The following is an 8,382-nucleotide window of genomic DNA, read 5'->3' on the forward strand; positions in this document are numbered from 1 at the left end:
GGCATGAGAATTACATTGTACCAGACGCACTTTTGACATTTTGACGTTCTTGTTTTTTTTTTCAAATTTTCTATTTTTTTTTCAGACGGATCCATCGCTATTGCGCCTGCCCCATCTCTTCTTTTTTTGAAAATATTAAAACGATCTACTGTTCTATCCCAAAAACTGGGTGCAAAACGATGAAGTTGTTATTTTACAATCTAGAGCACAATACAACTGAACGGTTGCCCGGTGTTAATAAAGCTGCATTGTTAGCGAACAAAGATAACTATACTGAAAACGACCACGCTGATGGCTGGATCCACGGGCAATATTACAGAAGATTAAGTCACTACAGCAAGGAAGAAGCAAACCTGCGCCTGGCGACCTACAAGAAGATCATCGTTGTACGAGACCCTAAGAGAGGTTAGGGTAATTAATTACTTTCACCAAGAAATTGTGTTTTCGATGCCACTTCTTTTTTTCAATGTGTCTTTCTATGGGTATCATAACACAAGAATATGAGACTGGATGTTTTAGCAGTAGGGATTGTTTGTGCTCAATTTTGTGTGTGTTACATAACCCAGAGGTTCTGGGTTCAAATCAGTTGATATGCCACCAAACGTGTGCCCTTGGGAAGGGCTATTAACACGACTTATTGGGATGATTGGATAAGTCTTAAAGACTAAAGACTGACCTCAATACGACAGCAGTGACCATAGGACTTAAGGTTTTCAACCATTTACACTGGGAAGGAAGGACCCCTAGTCTTTTCCATAAGTGTGGTGGGTTCTTTGCCCTATCTTAGGGAGGGCCTTACCGAATTGAAGGGAGGAAAGTCGTGTTAAGAGCCCTTCCCAAGCGCACGAGATTGGTGGCATATCAACTGATTTGAACCCAGAATCTCTGGGTTATGTAACACACACAATTACTTCACACAAAGCCCCTTCACACACCGCTCCTTCAAACGCAGCTCCTCCACATACAGCCCATTCACATACAGTTCCTTCACACATAGCTTCTTTATTGAGCACAAACAACTCCTACTGCTAAAACAGCTTTTGTCCCAATGGGCTTTCGTAGGTCCAAGTAGCCTGACGTGATAGCCAGCCCAGGTAGACAGCCCAGGTAGACAGCCCAGCCTTTTCCGTAAACCCCTCCCCAGAAAATTACGAAAAGTAGAGAGGGTGAAGAAACTGAAACCCATAACTCTGAACCGTTGGATTTCAAAACGAAACTAACCATTATCATATTCATTCCAGGTTAGCGTCTGCGTGGCTCAACAAATTCGTTAACATGCCAGCACATAGCGGCAATTTTGTGTGGGTCAAGAATTTGAATAGAAGGCTGAGAAGTTACAAAAATCGCAACTCAACTGATAAGGTATGGCACATTTTCTTAGCATGTAAAATATAAGTACCGTCAAAAATGCCCAAGCGACCACCTCTTTTTAGCGACCACCTGGCCATTACGACCGATTTTTGTCGGTTCCGAAAAATTTACCCATTGACGTAAGCATCAAGCGACCTCTTCACAGTGTCCATATGGCCAACGCGATTGGACCAAATCCTTGCCGCGTCATTTTCAAATCTTGAGGTGTCATCAATGATAACTAGCGCGATTTTGTGTCGAATTCGGCCAGTTTGTATCGGATTTTACCTGCCATTGCGATGTTATGTTCGAAATAAAGATTGCGGCGGATGCACGTGCGTACGTGTGTGCTTGCAATTTGCCATTTGACACAACGGAAACCATTTAAAGTATGCATCGGGCATGTTGTGAGTCGATACGCTTCTAACCTCGGGTGTTCGCCTTGGCCAGGTTTGACTGTATGTTTAGTTTAGAACATGTTTAGAGTGTGAGTGTTACATAACGCTTTATCCAGCCATAGGATTTTGTTGGTCAGAAAATATATGTTTTGACAAACATGATTAAGCTTATATATTTTGAACAGGATAAGAAATTTTAAATTAACATTTAGAAATAAAGAGTAGTCCGTCGCTTAAGAGACGCAGCATTATGTAGATAGGACGCATGACTCGGTATTTTTCATATTTATTTGCTATATCAAGTATTTTTAACGTTTATTTGCTATATTGAGGCTTTTTCCTGCATAAAATCAAATCACAAGTTATGTAGAATATGTATTATAATTAAATATGCATAAATTATGCAAATTTGTTGACGTCATCGACCAAAATTTAAGATGGTGGACTATATGACCAGATCAAGAATAACTAGCTTGTTGTCCCTTAGAATCTGCACATGACTGTATTTTTTTTTGTTTTAGTCTATTTCCATTGGCTTTTGTGACTATTTATTGCAGAAAATCTTTTTGATAATTCAATGTGGTGGGTATAAAATGGCGGAGCCCAAGTTGTATTTAAGATATGCATGACGTCACTTCATGACATCATTTTGAAGTCATTTGTTGTTGCTATTGGCAACACGAGTCGTAAGAATTATTAATATTCTGTGCAAGTACACCTGCTGTTACATTTTTGCAGCATATTTTGAAGTTTTCTTGGTTTCAGCCAATACAATGATGACGTTAAATATCGTAAATTTCTGTGCAAATGGTTCCATTAACTTCTACAGCAAAAGAAAATGTATTTCGTCCATTTTAGTCAGGTGAAGAAATGAAAGGGGGATTCAACATCACACAACCAGTGGAGTTCCGGAAGTTCCTCTTCGCCGTTTCGAATCATATCTTAGACAATGAGCACTGGGAATCATTCAACAGCTTGTGCCTACCATGCAAGGTAGATTGTCACACTTATCACTTATTCACTTATCACTTATCCACAAATTCACCCACTCGGACACTCTCACTATCTAACATAGTAATTAAAGGGGCATTCCACTGCAGAATGGAGTGTTATTTTCCAATAGATAAATGTATCAATGAATACATGATCAGTCGGACTTTTGTGGAATTTAACTTGTAGTGAAGTACACACTGTGTGTTTGTAAAACAAAATGACACTCACTAAACCCATGCAGACCCTACCAATGTATTCTCTATGCGTGTAGACACTTCCTTTATCGTGAATATTTTCGGCATAGCACACCAATTGCAAGAGGGTCAACTGTTCACAAGATATCAAAGAACACATAACAAGACATGTTTTGCTTAGCGCCCCTGAAACTAGCTTTGTAACCTAACTTAAGTCAGGCGTTGTCAGGCACATTGTAATCAGCCATAGGCTGTGCTTGATTAATTCAATTAGAGGGTACTTGGTAGTTTTGTAGAAGACTGGATAGTTTTTGATGCGCGTGGGGCTAATGGGTACTCTATCGTATAATGTTATGTAGCATACTTTTGTCACTTCTTACAATTAATATGTATCGGAAAGTAACAGTCCCGTCTGGAGTGGAATGCCCCTTTAACTTCTTACTATCCACAGCAAATCAATAACGCTACGATAAAGTCAAAACTCGTTGACTGAATTGTTGCATACCGCATAAGGTGTGGTCAGATAGGTCGTGCAATCGTCGTACGATCACTAACTTCGGGCAATTTAGTTTGGAGGACAAAAATGTACGTCTCCAACAAAGTTCAACTGTCTTGGTGCATAGAAAAATGCTGTTTTGGAACAATGTCTGAAGTTGTTTCAGTCACGGCCTGCTTGAAAATCCCATAGCATCAAAATCGTACGACGATTGCATGAACTATGTGACCACGCCCATATACCCGTCACATTATCCACGATCTTCGGGCGTATCGATGGAAGATCGACCATATTTAAGACCCGCAGTGGGTTGTGCGTGTTTTTTTTTTCCACCTGAAAATCGTCCTTATCACATAAAAGCCTTACTTTGTACAGTATACAATTGTTGTGCAATAAAGTTATTATTATAAGCAAGGCCCGGGCGATTGCCGCAGAATCGTCGTCCGATCGCGATTTTAGCCAAATGTGACAGGGATGATATCAAGGAAGAGTCGGCAAATTTCATGCTTCAGCCTTGTGTGTTTGACGTCTAAATGTAAATTTCCCCCTCCAGATTAAGTACGACTTCATAGCACACACGGACACGGTAGCTTCAGATGTTCGACTCTTTCTAACGAAGATCAACGCAACAGTGGATAACGACGTTCTCCCTGAACAACGACCAAGAAACGCTGACGATGACAGAGTTTTTAGCGACATCTACCGCCAAGTCCCGATGGACGACATACTGGCTCTCCGGACCATTTTCCAACAGGACTTTGACATGTTCGGATACTCCTTCGAACAAGATTTGCATAAGATACTCGAAGGAAGGGCAAAAGGGTAGTCTACAAAGGATATTCTTGGTTCTTCTGCAGTTGATTGAGTATATCCTCATCTATTTGTGATCAAAGGAAGGAAGGAAGGAAGGACAAATATACAAATACCAAGTCAGGAACTTGAAGGCTGCATTATGATGAAAAAGAGAAGCTTAATTTTTGTGTTTCAAGGCCAAAAAAGTTAAATCATTATTGTTATGAACCGATGTTAAGGTCATTGATGCAGACATTAAGGCCAGACGCCAGACACTGCAGAGCTTACATGTCTTTATTGTTATCCCAGGACTCCAACACATGGAATGCCAGCATGGCACTTTCTCAGAATGAGGTTGTCCCCTGGACTAGTACACTTCCATGTAGGGGGGTTTCTAATATTTAATTATTATCTTAGTTGTACCTTAGTGGATTCATAACAATTATTCTCGAATCTGCACTGTAGTACGTATACATTATAGCGTTCAAACGTGTTAATCGCTGACTAACTAGCCTTATATAGATAACCGAGTAATATCATTTGTATCATAGACTGACATTCTAGATCGTACGACTGCTAGTCAAGCTGTAAACACGGATCACATCTGTAGTCAATTTACATGTATCGTTAATACTGTTGTATACGATATACTATTGTATAACGTATATTGTAATGTTACCAGGGCTAGCCCTTGATAATAGCCTCCGGCTAGTTGGGTAGCCCTGGCTGTATTTCTCATGATTATACAGCCGAATAAATCAAATCTGTTAATTATACCCCTTCACACGACAGGTAGACTGAACAGGAACGCCGTCTGAATGAAAATTTCTGTTATATTCCTTGGTATTCGTACTACATTCTAGAAATTCTAACCAAGCTGCATTCAAGATTTCTTATTAATCTACTTGCCAGGTAAAATCAGACTGCACTTGTAGAATTTCTGATTCTCCTGTATTACATGTTTGAAAATTCAAAGTTCATAGTATAGGATAAGCTATTTATAGTTTAGGATAAGGTACTAGTAGTCTACTACTATTGTACGCTAGTGAGTAATATACAGCATATTCGTAACCGTTAATTGCCAGACAAAGTGACAAGACCTCTGTTGTTTATCTGTTGATAAGTTAGCATTATTTCAAAAATAGATTTAAGAATAGCGAACTACCTTTTATCATATCATTGTTGAAGGAATCTTAATGTAGTTTTTAACAAACGTTTTATGTATCATAGACCAATTCAGCCTTGTATGGCTGCGATGATATGTACATGTATATGCGCACTTGTTTGGCGCTAATAAACTAGTCATCCAATTCATTCAGAAGATCTAATTTTTTGGGTAATGTTATGCACTAGTGAGTAGTATACAGTACATTGCGTGTTAGATAAGAAGTATGAAATATGATAATTTATTGTTAGAAAGTAATGATAAATCATACCCCTGATAGAAAAAAAGATTGCCCTGGTAAAATTACAATCTCTGTTAAGGGAGGTTGGAATTCCAATTTCCCCTAGAAGAATTTCAGATTTCCCTAGGACTAAATGGAATTCCAATCTCCCCTGGAAAATTCCAAATTCCCCTAGGACTAAATGGAATTCCAATCTCCCCTAGAATTCCAGATTCCCCTAGACCTAAATGGAATTCTAATCTCCCCTAGGAAAATTCCAGATTCCCCTGGGACTAAATGGAATTCCAATCTCCCCTAGGAGAATACAAAACACCATTTTTGTGCTTTAATATTTCACCAGGATTTATTGTAAGGCTACAGTAAGTAAATCATACGGATTACATCTTCTACAGACTGCAAAAATAGTGAGATATGGCGAATAAAAACAAGATGGCTACAAAAACAAGATGGCTACATTTTCAAATTGGACACAATAAACGCAACATAAAGGGACACTAGAAAGGCCAACATTTGCTTAGGAGCCAATACAGCATATTTCAGCCAAACCCTCTTTTTTAACAACATTTAACTGTCTCAAAAAACCCCTGCTCGAAAATGGAACATTTAGGGGCACACCCCAGTTTCTCGCCCCCATTGAAACGTATAGTTAAGAGACTATTTTCAACGACACCGTATTTCCAAACAAAATTTCCCCCGAGAACTACACCTATACAGTATACAGGAAGTAAAAATGTACCATCTGGTCTAACATAAATGATTTGCAAGAAAATTGTATACTATAGGACCTAAAATCTTACAATATCCGAATGAATTTCGAAAGCCTGTAGCGATGACATTATCGGTCAAGCTGCCCGGGGCGCTTCACTGTTTGCGTCCTCGGAGCGATACCCGGAAGCCAAGATGTGTCGACAAAAACTTAACAAAAACAACATATAGGGGTGGAAGTTTATACTAGCAGCGGATCCGCTACGCTAATTTTACACTGAGTAACTGGGCACTAAGGGACTGGTCGATATTTAGCGGGGGGGTGGGGGTGGGTGGGTGTTGGTCGTCGGGGGAAGGGGGGTATGGGCCTAGGAAAAAAAAATTGAGCCAGGGGTAGGGCCTAGGAAAACAAATTTGAGCGGGGGGGGAGGGCCTAGGAAAAATTTTTTTGCTCGGACTATCAGTGACATTTGTTCGTCCAAATGCCGGAAATGGCGTTTCAGAGGGTCAAGATTTCAACATTTTCACGGGCCTCAACAAGCTTGAGACGCCTCGCGCCCGAGCTCGGCGCCCGGCAAGGCAAAAAAAGTTGGTGGCTTCGGCGCTCCATATGCTGAAAATTTGCTCAGTATTCACTCAGTAATATTTTCCTGCCGCCCCTTTGACTCTATCTCTGTTAAACACCGCTACAAGGTTGTAAAACTATTGATGTTACAATAGTAATTACCGTTTTACCGCTGGTATAAAGGTGGGTGGAGAAAATATCAGTCAAATTTGTTTACCTGTCTTTTGAAGGCAAAGACATTAAGCCGAAGTTCATACCGGACGTGGTAGACTATTTTCAGAGTTCTACTGTATGGTATAATAAGTTCTCGATAAAATTACCAAAATGACGTAAAAAATGTACTTCCGGTTTGCAATGCCACCATTCAGTCACGGTGACAAAATTCAGCGCCTTAGAAAAACTTGCATATCTTGCCGACATCTGTGCACCAACACATGTCGGTATTTTCGATTTTACCGAAAAAATGACAGGAAAAAACCTTATTTCTTTCATAGTTTTGAACGCTCTGGAAGACGACTGGTGACAAAGTAAGTGAACGTGTTGTCTGTGAAACCGACGGTGAGACTTGTAAATTCAGCGACTTGAGCTCAAATCAAACGTACGCAGTACAAGACGTGCCCAACCCGATTCGCATGTGGGAAATGTTGATGTACGTGTCATTACCATGACAACAGCCTTGGCTGCAGTCTTTAGATATACCGATTAGACAGGGCGTGCCACTTTAGGTCTCATTGATGGGTTTCTTCTTCCCATAGACTTCTATATTATACTTCGTGGTTTAAATGGCCGCGTTCATAATGAAGCTACGTGAAATTTCAGCAGATTTTTTTTTTCATTCTATGTCGAGCACATTTACCCTATATAGTGGGAAAAAATTACCAACGTAAACTAAGCATTGGAACTTTTTTATAGCAATTACAAACTACGATTAATCAATCCCCCCAAAAGGCACTTTTTCGCTGCTAGTGTACAACCGCACCACTCAGAACCCACGACTGTGTACCTCCGACCTAGCGCGCGGCTGCAAAACTTTACCTGCTAATTTCTTCAGTTACAAACAAGCTTTCACCAATCTAACTTTTGAGATCAGTTTCGCTGGCTAAAAGGGAATTTCTCACCGCTAAAAACGTGCGTCCGTGCAGCCGTTTATTTTTTGGCTCGGATCTCTTTTAGTACTCGCAGTAATACATCAATGAGACCTTTATGCGAAAAATCGAATTAACTTGCGACCAATCACAGCCAGCAGCGGCTCCAACAAAGGCGGTAACATGACGTCAATCAAGAAGAGGCACGAAACTTTGCGAAAATAAACCAAGAAACTGCGATGTTTGGGACTGGATAACATACACAAGTATCTCGCTAAGGCGTCGACCTGTCAAGAAGTGGACGACGCGGAAACTATTGCTTCTACTACAACTGTTGAGGGACAAGGATGAGGGGCAGCGGTGCAGCCAAGGCTGACACCGATCGCGAGAAAACGACG

This window comes from Branchiostoma floridae, chromosome 4, assembly GCF_000003815.2.
Source record: "Branchiostoma floridae strain S238N-H82 chromosome 4, Bfl_VNyyK, whole genome shotgun sequence".
NCBI classification, from domain to species: Eukaryota; Metazoa; Chordata; class Leptocardii; order Amphioxiformes; family Branchiostomatidae; genus Branchiostoma; species Branchiostoma floridae.